Source organism: Lynx canadensis, chromosome X (assembly GCF_007474595.2).
Source record: "Lynx canadensis isolate LIC74 chromosome X, mLynCan4.pri.v2, whole genome shotgun sequence".
NCBI lineage: Eukaryota > Metazoa > Chordata > Mammalia > Carnivora > Felidae > Lynx > Lynx canadensis.
In genome coordinates, this window is record NC_044321.2 from 4626146 (window position 1) to 4637876 (window position 11731).

The following is an 11731-nucleotide window of genomic DNA, read 5'->3' on the forward strand; positions in this document are numbered from 1 at the left end:
TGTATCATGCTCCTCACTGTGTATAGTATTAGCCGATGAGGCTGCTGCTAGCTCAGAAATGACAAAGAAGACGGTATAAAGTAGTTTTCTTAGGAACCGATTGCCAAAGAATACCCTGGTGGTTAAGGAGAGATAACACCCGGTTTCCCATTAGAAAGCAAACACTGACTTTTCAGGTGTCTGCAAAATAGCCTTTCACAGCTCATTTTCACCGAGAACTCCTTCATTCCAGTTTCCTAACCTAAATATTCCATGGTGTTCAGGACAAACCCTGGGGATTTTACCCCGGTTTCCACACAGCTTCCAAAGACCTTGAGTCCGAATTCCCGTTTACAACAATCAGCCCTTTCTCAGTGAATTCTACGGGGTAGTTTTCAGAACGGTGTGAAGCTTCCATTTAAATAATTTGAGAAAATGACATGGATGAAAAATAGAGGAGTCAAAAACAATATGGTTGAAAAAGCAGGGTTCCTGTTTGTTTCTTTTGCATGGAAATGCTCAGTACTCTAATATCCCGAGTTTCCTTCATTTGCAGAATGTACTTGTGAAATTGCTTATTTAAATTCCACTCAGTCCATTCCCTAAGGCCATCTTGATTTTATGTATCCATATATACAACAAAGTGGTACGGGTGGGTAATATAGACAGTAAAGGAAGGTTTTATTTATTTATTCTCTTATTATTGTTTTGAACCAGTATTTCAGGCTCCAACACATTTACTTTTTTTTTAATTAGATTTTTTTAAGTGCATTTATTTAATTTGAGAAAGACAGAGCACACAAGTGCATTTACTTAATTTGGGAAAGACAGGAGCAGAGAAAGAGGGAGGGAGAGAGAATCCCAAGCAGGCTCCATGCTGCCAGCGCAGAGCCCGGTGTGGGGCTCAAACACGTGAAACCATGAGATCGTGACCTGAGCCGAAACCAAGAGTCGGACGCTTGACCAACTGAGCCACCCAGGGGCTCCTCCAACACATTATCTTTTCCCAACACATTTTCTTTTAATCTGGACTACTTGGTTTGTCAAGTATATTCACCAGGGAATTTACTCTATAAGCATAAAATCTTTGTTTCTAACGTCTGCTCTTTGCTGAGTAGATTGTCACAAAAATGAAGAAGCCGAATTCACGGTGCTAATATCATTATTTGTCATGTGGTGACCGGTTTATTTCATGTAGAATAATGTTCTCAGGGTTCATCCATGTTGTACCTTGTGTCAGAATCTCCTTCCTTTTCAAACCTGTGTAGTATTCTATAAAGCTGTCCCTTGATTTTGAACAGGAAGGGCACGTGCCGAGATCAATACTTTACAACCAAGCGGTTTTATCAGGACTCCACCTGATGTAAGGTGTTCCTTAATCAGCTACCCTCAGTGTAACATACCTCCAGTCCACACCTTGTGGTTGCTGTGCACACCACTTCTCTCTGCTCTCCGAGTTTTTGCCTAAATCAACTTCCATAGCCTAACACTTCCTTCCAATTTCCTCGCCATTTTACGTGATCGCTTTTGGCTTGCCATGAACGCTGGCTAACTATGAATCCCTGGTCCTTTTTCTGCACTCCTTTTTCTGGTATTTATTACTGACAGGAATCCTGCACCTCTGTATGTAGAACTCTGTTACTCACTTTCATCCCACATGAGAATCGTAGCTGGTAAAGAGCTCTGCAACGTGACTTTTCGCTTTGCTGTCTTTGTGGGAGTCCAGGACGTTGCCACATGGATCCTGAGGCACGACTGCAGATTTGGAGGACAGCAGGCTAGGAGGTACAAAACAATCCGTTAGAATTGACTAACAGGAACGTAACACAGCGTCCACTTGGTTGGTGTTTTATGCATGCGTTTTATCCTTCTCTATCGTGAGTGAACAAATGGATCCTGAGAAACTGGTAGCCCATTCCCCTAACCTTCTGGTGTGTTTTGGACGTCTGTACCGTGTTATCAGCTACCAATGAAACTGAAAGTCTGATAAGGGCATAGCATGGCGGCACTTGTAATGTTAGATTCATTCTGTGCCCTGTTCCTTTTCTCGTTAGGGAACGAAGAGAGCAGAGAGCTGAAACAGCTGGCCAAGCTGGCCAAGGTCCTGCGATTCCCAGGATTAAGTCCGGCACCCATGTTCCAGCATCTGTTTCCTTCCTATCTGCTTCCATGCACGTGTGTGCCCCTGTGCACGTCTACCAAGCATGTGGCTTACTTGGTGTGTGCCATCGTGGTGCCTTATGTATAGAAGTGCAATCCGAGCACAAAAAGTCAATGAAATAGAATTCCATTCTTTATTTGTGTCTCTCCACGAATATTAAGAAGAATCCAATTAATGGTCTTTAGGAATGCTTTTATTTCCTTAATTCTGCCCCGTTTCATATTCTGGGCCCTCTTTTTCACCTACCTTCTCCCCAAACCATCCCTTTTTACTTTTCCATACTAAGTGGTATTATCTTCTCCCAGCTCATGAATCTACTCAGGCAGAAGAGATGGACACATTTTTATTGGAATTATCCAGGGCCGTTTGGGGGGGGCTCTGTTTGACTTTGTTCGGTCCCTGTACTCCAGGATATAGCTTAAAATCTCCTTCCCCAGCAAATCGTCAGGCAAGATAAGAAAAGATGAGCTAAATTAAAGGAAGGAATAGTTCTCTGAAAGATTAGCCTAAAGGCTGTTCACGAGTCGACCAACACACCGGTAGGGGAAGTCTTGGATTTCAGGACGTTTAGTCCTGATATGAGTAGCAGTTTGTCAAGTGCAAGGATCTGAAGCATGTTCAAGAATTTTCACAAGAGCTGAGGTTTAGGGGGATCACAGGTGTCTTAGTGAATTGAATCAGGATTTAAATAGCTTCCTGCCAGCTGGAATCACTACCAGGTCACAAGATCCAGTAGGAAAGGGTCAAAGACATACTTAAAACCAAGTACAAGATGGCCTGCAACCCAAGAAGAAAACTTTGCAGTCCACTGAGAAGTGTCTTTCACCCACTAGGACCTCAGATGCCTCACAGTGATGCCGGGGAGAGGTTGTCCCGGGGCTGCAGAGAGGAGGGGAGCAAGTCTTAGACAGACACAGAAGCGGTGCCGAACCCAGTTCACCTCAGAAAAGAAGGGTCATGCCTTTGTGCATGACAAAGCATAGGCATCCGGGGGATAGATGCTCACAAACATTGCTGACCAAAGTACATTTTAGCTCAGTGTCCATTGGAGTTAGGATCAGAAACAGGGACTGTGTTTCTCTGTAAACATTTTTTTTTTCTAGCTCCCTGTGGAGAATTTCATGTTTACTGTTAGCTATCTGATAAAAGCCATGCTTGAACATTTCCAAAGCCGTCTACCATCAACTCATCGGAAAGATACCAAGTCATGCAAAAGATACCAACAGACTGGAACTATGCGTCTACTTTTCCAAGATGAATGCTGATGATGTGAATATCCCAGCCTTTCCTCCGGCAGCCCTAAGAGAACTGCAAAAGAAAACAGACTGTGGATCCGTGGCACCGAATTTAAAAAAAAGAAAAATCAAAGCAAAACTCAAGTCTCTTATTATTTCATAAGTTGAAGATACAAATTGAACACAAAGACACCTGGAGTAGCATCTCAGGCTTCATGCCCAGGGAACAGTATCTGGAGGGAAGGAGGCGATGACCGGGTTGCACTCTGCAGGCTGGGAGACGTTGACTCCATGGTATATTGGAGTAGTTACCTATCTGTGGTGACATTGAAAGCTCTGGGAATCTTGATCTTGAGAAGCAGCAGACTACAGGGGGTGTGTTCCTTCAGAAGGCCCCACCATATGGGAGAGAATTGTACAACCTGAGGAGCTGAGACACTTGAAGAGAGGCAAGTCTCTTAGTCAAGTCCCCTAACCTTTGGAACCCTGTTTTGTCTCACCAGCTGCAAGGAGGGTGACACTGCTTACCTTCCGTGGGATTTTATCATCACAGAGGTCAGAGGACACGCAAGGAAGTTCTATTTGATCTTCGCATTGATTCTTTTACACCTGAGTTGAGTGAGGACTCTCTCAGTACTCAGTGTCTTTTCTATCTTCTTCAAAAGATAATTCAAGGAGGGCTTAACATTGAACCTGTGCAAACAGTGGATGCTCTGGCCTCATCCTCATTCTGGGTCTTCTTTCAGCAGCTCATCCCATGGAGCCATCAAGACAGATGAAAAGGAGACAGCTGCCGAGCCGTGCAAACCCGGGTGGGAAATGCTTGTCTAGATTTCTAGTTGTGGGCCCCCTGTCTCTCACCTTGAAAAGAACATGCTTGCATGGAATGCTGAAATGGAAGAGATATAGGAAGTCCTGACCGCATCCCTTCCTTTGCTTGAAGAGTGAAGGAGAGATAAAGAAAGGTGCCTCAGTGGCAACATCAGGAGTGAAAACCCTGTCCCATGTCTCCCAGACAATAGCTTTGGTCACCACACCATGTGCTTCCCTACAGATAGGAGCAAATTAGCTTCCAAAACAGTACACCCTGTGGGAAACTGACTTGAGGGTCAATAGTATGCATGTATTGACTTAAGGAATAGTCAAGCTGCAGAAAGGGTCGATGCTAGTTTTCTTTCCTTGACATTTTTATTAATAATTTAGGCTATGGAGAAAGTAGGATGCCTTCTGGAATTGATATGAGTTGTAAATTTTTAGATGTTAGCATGAAAAGTGAAATTAAGCCAAGAGATTAGGATGTTAGATTGTGACATTAAAATAATGCGAGATGCCCCGTTAGCACAGACTGATAAATGCAAGATGTGAGGGTAAGGAAATACTAGTCTGTAATTTTTGCTCTTTACTGTGGTTTTTGTTTATGGTTCATTTAGAGCAGTTATGTTTTAATTGCATTTTAAAAAGATACCCAAACTCCCCTATCCAAATGAATATTTCCTTTCCAAGTAGTCCATTTGTAAGCTTGCCTACTTATTCCAGGAATGTTTAATATTTTTTTTAATGCTTATTTATTTTTGAGAGAGAGAGAGGGACAGAGTATGATCGGGGGTGGGCAGAGAGAGAGAGAGAGAGAGAGAGAGAGAGGGATACACAGAATTGGAAGCAGGATCCAAGCTCTGAGCTGCGAGCACAGAGCCCGACGGGGAGCTCGAACCCATGAAGTGTGAGATCATGACCTGAGCCAAAATCAGATGCATATCCAACTGAGCCACCCAGGTGTCCCTTAAAATGTTTTTTTAATGCCTCCTTTAGAGCCTAAGTCATTTTCTTTAAATATTCTTATTAAACAGAGTTTCCCATGAAGTCTAGGTTGACACTTGTGATAGGAAAAAAATATTTATTTAGATAAAAAGTATGTGCTTATATAAAAGATGTGAGAGGATGAGAAAATCATTTGGAATCAAAAGGGAAAAGGGGTAGATGACCCAAAATATGGCAGGGTCTTGTAAATGGATGTGTGTGTTCTGAAGGTACAGCAGACAGTGGGAGATCAGGATGTGAAGGTGGGCCATTGTGCCTTCCTCTATCTAGATGACTGTACTTTAGTTTGAATGAATAGCAGTTCTACAGGTGAACATGTCCTGTGCCGTGTTAGTCAGACTTTGAACCAGCATTCTCCAGCAATGCTGTCTCCTGCCTCAGTCAAAGGCACTTCACTGCAGTGACTCAGTCTATGTCTATTTTGACATGTATATAAGCTTAGATAGGAACCAAGTCATTCAAGTGTTGTTGTGGTTAGCCAATATGTAAAGGAGTGGTAGATGTGTGGGACCGATATGAGGACAGACAAAGGATGTTGAAGATCTGTCCATTGTACATGGCACTCTGCTCTGTATTTGATGCAAAGAAGAGGAAAAGGAGAGCCTTTAACACCCGATGTCAAGTCAAAGAGACAGATGGAGGCTTCCTGGGTTTTCTTTGACTCAGTCATGCCACTGGATCCCAAAGCTGGCCTTCTGTGATTCGCCCAATGCAAGAAAGTATGCGGGCAGGGAAGGGTTGCACAACAGCAGCCATGCATTTGGAGTAAGCCCATAGGAGAGCATTTTTGAAGCATCTGCACTTCTCTGTATTTCAGAAGCACAATTTTTTTGGTGCCTTTTGTGGTGCAAAGCATGTCTTGTCCCAAGGACTCAGAAGCTACATCATTTCCCAGGGAGCCACTGGCATCAGCCCCAATTCAGAACTTCTGGGTCAAAGTCAGGTTTAAGAGAGCCTACTTTGATGGTCTTCATGCAAGATTGAAAGAAAGATGAACCCCAAGCAAGTGTTGAGAGCGATAGGCACTCTGTTGTTCTTTACATCTACCAGTGACTTACTCCAAAGGGGATCACTCATAAGAAAGACAGTTGATAAAGTAGAAATCTAAAAAACATAACTGAGCGTCTGCAATGAGGTATAGATTCCCCAGGTGGGAAGAAATGTGCCAGTCAGTGCTGATATATAACATAGAACTTGGTATTTTTATATGTACGTTTCAAATCCTTTTTAAAATGTAGGTGCATTTCACATCGTCTAAAAATACAAATGCTGGGGCTAAAATCAAAAGGGAAAATTGTACTTTACACTGACAGAAGGCCATCAGGAGGAGGACAGAGGAGCCGAGGAGTAGGAAGATACAACCTCATTCGTTAACGGGGACTTGACGCTCTCTGTTGGACGGGGTGCCTGGGTGTTTATTTTATATGGTCTGTTTTTCTCTACAATCTACCATTGGCTCCCGCAATAGAAGCTCATGTCAGAGTTCCCTTCCCAGGGTGCCTAGTGGAAACTGCACTGTCCCTTGAGGTTTACTCTCCAGACCTCGCTGAGCATCCCGTCCACCATGTTCTGTTGGTTATGGCACACCACAGGCTACGTCCGGTTCAAGTGTGTGCAGGCCGACTCCACGTGCTTAGGGGATGAGCAGCCACTCGTGGCTGGGTGCACACGGATGTGTGATGCGTTGGCAGTCAGTAAGAAAGTGATGTGCAACATTTCTTTCTGCATTGACCCTGGCAGAGACCATGACCAGCGTCTTGATGTCCGTAACTCGTGTCTTAAACCCTCAGATGGTTCCTTTCATTACACAGTTGATATCTATGGGAAAACACAATCTGGAGAAATTAAGGTATAAGTTCTACAGAAAATAGTCTTGACTATATAATAGTTTAATTAAAAAGTTTACATGTTTTGGTATCCTGCAGCTAAATTTATTTCTGATTGTTCATTTGTTTTAATATACTTAGTATTGCAATAAGTTTATATGCATGTAGTACAAAATTCAAAGATACTAAAGGGCATCTAGTAAAACATAAGCCTCCTTTCTGTGTCTTTTTCCTTTGCTACCCAGAAACAACCATATTGCTGAAATTGTGGAAACTTTGCCTTTACCTAGATTCATCCTATTCAGATCACATATTCAGGACAAAAATAAGGAGACCCATGGAGTCCGAAAGAGAGTCAGCAACTGACTGTACCACTTTCTGTGGATTTACGGATTAGAAACATAAATTGGAGCTGGGTGGGGTGGGAGGAGAAGCTTGGAGATGAATACAGATAAAAGTCCAGGAAGTTCCAGCAGGGCCCATCATCCTGAGCTGCAAAATGCCTGCAGGGTGACAGGGCGGAGGATGTGGAATCCTCAACCTGATCTCCCAGAGCATTTGCAAAAGCAGTTTTTGAAGGTCATATAAAATATTAATAAGGTGCATATATTTATTTAGCTGATGCAGACTATGAATGACCCACGTCACCGTGGGCACTACATTAGCGTTTGTCTGTGGTGCTGCAAAGAGGCTGTGATCACAAAAGAAGATTCAGGAAAGGTACCGGAGTTTGTCGGGAGGCAGGAAAACTTGCTGAGAAGTGTCCAGTTTCCAAGATTCATTTCAGACGTTTACGTGGGGCAGAAGCGAGGCTGCTGTGGGTTGAGAAGTCAGACAAAAAAAAGAGCAGGTCATAGACAAGTCTGTTAGTGTTTGTGAAGCAGAAGGACATAGCCAGAGTACTCATGTGGTCACAGAAGTGCCTTTTTTTTTTAATAAGAAAGACTTGAACATCAGCCTTTCCTCTTGCTATCAGCCAACTTTGTTGGAATTGAGCAAGTTTTCTGGAGAGTCACACATAGCCACCCCACCTTCAGTAGACACCTCACTTCCTGTAACTATAGACACCTGTTCCCCCTGCCCCATGATCCAGGTCAGGGACGACTGAGGAGGAGCTAATGACTATAGCTGGTGTTGACTGGATATACCCTGGCCTATCCAATTTACACACGTCATGCCATATCATCATCACAAAAATCCAAATGGGGACTTACTAGCTGTACAGTAGGTATAATAAGATGAGGGAACTGAGGTTTAAAAAGAGTAGCTGATTTTCTGAAAGTCACCCAGCTAGTAAGTGGCCAAGGTTGGTGTCCGATCCCTGCAGCCCAATAACAGAAGCCACCATGTTATTCCGCTATTCCTGAGACTCACAATAATATCAAGACCTGGGTGAAAGTGTACGGAGATATTTGATCACGTAGACCAAACCTCTGTAAGCATAGAGTCCACGAATGTAGAAGTTGGGTCTAAGTGTTTTCCTTTGCGTCTGTAGTTCCCGCTTATTTACATACTTCATTATAAACACAGCTAACCTGAGTATCATCATCTGTGACTTGAAGATTTCAGGGATTAGCCAGTGTGCAAACAAAGTCTGAAATAATGCGGATTTATCCAGGATACGGTAACTGAAATGACTCAACACGGAGGAATCTGTTCTCTTTGATGTGAGAGAGAGGTCTTTCATGGATAGACGGAAGAGGTGGTCAAGGGTGAAGATTAAATTTTATGTGTCGGCATGGCTGGCTCTGGTGCCCAGATGTTTGGTCAGACTCTAGTGTACTTACTGCTATGATGGTCTTGTAGATGTGAGTAGCATCAATTAGCACTTGTCTTTAAGGAGATTACCCTTGATAATATGAGGGGACCTCGTCCAGTCTCTTGCACACCTTCAGTGCAAAACATGAAGAGTCCCAGGAGTTAGGGATTGAGCTCAAAACTGTCACATAGAAATCTTGAGTTTCTAGCCTCTGAGCCTGTCCTACCAAATTCAGCTCCCACGGTCGTAAAAGCCAATTTCCCAAAGGTAAAGCTCAATATACAGATACACTGGAAGGTAGATAGACAGATCTGTGGAACCTATACGGGCATCTCTCTACCTACCTACGTGTCATCGATGAGTCTGTCCTCTAGTGATCGATCGATCAGTTGATCTATCATCTATCCTATTGGTTTTGTTTCTCTGGGAAACCTGATGATACAGCCAGTGTGACAAGAGATGGAGCAAGGTTACGGAGAGCTTATAGGTGAAACTCCCGTTTCCACAACAGCTTTCTTTCAAGTTGACAAAGGCTTGATTACTCACGTCTGGGGCTTCGGTCTGGACACGTTCACGGTATTTCTTCTTTGATTTTGGTGTGCTCTTGTCTTTGTTTAGAATTCTCTATCTTCACCACCAAATATTTCTTTTTTTCTCCTGATCTGTTTGCTTTCTTCTCTAAATTTCGTCGGTAATTCTATACTCTTCTAATTGCTTCAGAACACTTGTGCAGTATAACTTCCCGACAAGAAGCACTATTTACCACTGCAATATGCCAGTTGAGAAGCATGGTTTCCTGGGATCCCAGGAGCTGAACACATGCTTTGGCTCCAATGGATTCAAGGGATAATCATGTTCGGTGGTATTAATTATGCAGTTGGTACCTAAACATCGTTTGTATGTCCATGAGCCACCCAGCCAGGCATGAATGCTAATGGGCGTGCCTTATTTACCCCAGGGATACCTAATCATCGTTTTATTGTAAATTTCATCTGTACCTTTGGATTACAAACTCAACTGTTAACTCAGAATGTTAATGTTTACAAAAGTAATATAGCTTTATTATTTCATCAAAGATCCCTCAATAAAATTTAATAAAGCTTTGGTGCCAGATAAATCTCTTTGCAGAAACGTGACTCTTGCAATTTATGATTTGACGGCGAAAACAGCAAGCTTTTAATCTCTATAAATGTCTTAGGTTATTTTCCTTCAATATTCCATAGCTAAGAAAAGCATTACCTTTTTCCTGTCCAGTTAATGTGTGCTTGAAGTATTAACGGAAGAGATAGATCCCTACGAGAGAAAGAACATATATAACAAAGATAGGTGAATATTTAATAAGATAGGTAGGAAATATATTACAAAATCAAGTACGAAATTTTATTGTTTCCTAGAGTGTCCTTTTCCTTTTAAAATCTTCTTTGTAAATTATTTTTCTTCATTCCCTGTGCTGCTTAAATTTTCTCTGATGTCTTTGCAATGATATTGCTGTGCAGATACCTGAATTATGTCAGATCTACAGATCACGTGAGAATGTAGCCATAGCAACGGACAGGCCAGGTAATGGTCCTGATTTTATATAGATTCATGAGCCCTTAAAATTAGACCTTTTCCATTTTAAGAAAAAAAAAAAAAAGAAACGTTTCTACCCTTAAGAATTAGGAATACTGAGTAGTTTTACCCTTTACAATCATATGTACGAATGATTGTATTACAATTATTGCGAGAGTAAAATGCAGTGAATAAAATATAGATTCTATTGTGAAAATGTCAGAAGTGTAAATTGTACATCAAAATAGAAAATTTGTAAACCTCACTCCCTCACATTAGTGGAAAGAGTGGTCTAAATTATGTTACAATTTAAAGGTTTCCCATTTTAAAAATCTGTACAATATATGAAAGAGAACTTTGCTTTGCAAAGATAACATTTTGCTAGGCAATGTCTAAATCTCATGAACTCTCAATTAGATCAGCAATAATGAGATGTTATCTTAGGAGGGGAATGTCTTAATTAGTGAGTGCAGCTTAATCTGGTGTTTGCAGAAGTGGCTTTATATCAAGTGTGGAACCTGCATTGACACCTGATTTTCCTCTACCTATGCTATCCTTTCTGATGCACAAGGAACTCTCCAGTATAACATCTGAAGAGTATGAGATCCCGATGTAAACTTCTGAGGACTTATATTACGGTGCACATTTTCCAGGGCAGCATTTAAAACAAAAACGTTAACATCTATAAAGTATTCATGTTGTGACCAACTCATTTTCCTCCTTAAAAATTGCCATCTCATCTGCCTAAATAAATAACGTTAAATTTTAAAACCTCTACCAGTTCATGCCACCCTAAATTATTCTCATCACACCCTCCTCTTAATGATCCATTACTCTTAAGAATCAGTATTCATGCCGGGACCTTAAATTCATATTACTAACTACAAAAAGCTATTCTGAAAGGATTGCAGTATGATCCCAACTCTGTGACATTCTGGAAAAGGCAAACCAATGGAGACAACAAAAATATCAGTCGTTGTCACGGCACAAATAGAGCACAGAGTGTTTGGAGGGGGGGCATCGTAAGGACTCTGTATGGTATTATAATGAGGCATATATGTCGTTATAAATTTGTCCAGACGCAAAGAATGTTGTGCGAATGCTAAAATAATGTGCGGATTTGGGGTGATAATGATGCATCGGTGATGTTTCATCAGTGGTAACAGATGCGCCGCTCTAGTGGGGATGGCATGTGCCTGTAAAGGATTAGGGGGGTTATGAGAAATCTCTGTACCGCCCCCCTCAGGTTTGTTGCAAACTTAATACTGCCCTTAAAAAATAAGGCCTTTTAAGCGGAGTTTTAAGTTTGCAACAAAGTTCAGCCGACTGAGTTTGCAGTCAGATTCTCAATCGATTGGGCCACCCAGGCGCCTGAGGAAATTTTTATTTTACTTAAGTTTTT

At 41.9% G+C, this 11731-nt stretch overlaps 1 pseudogene; it reads right to left on the minus strand.

Annotated features, from left to right (window-relative positions):
• Window positions 1-2208, minus strand: part of LOC115507704 — a 60127-nt pseudogene extending 57919 nt beyond the window's left edge.
• Window positions 2209-11731: the final 9523 nt, after the last annotated feature.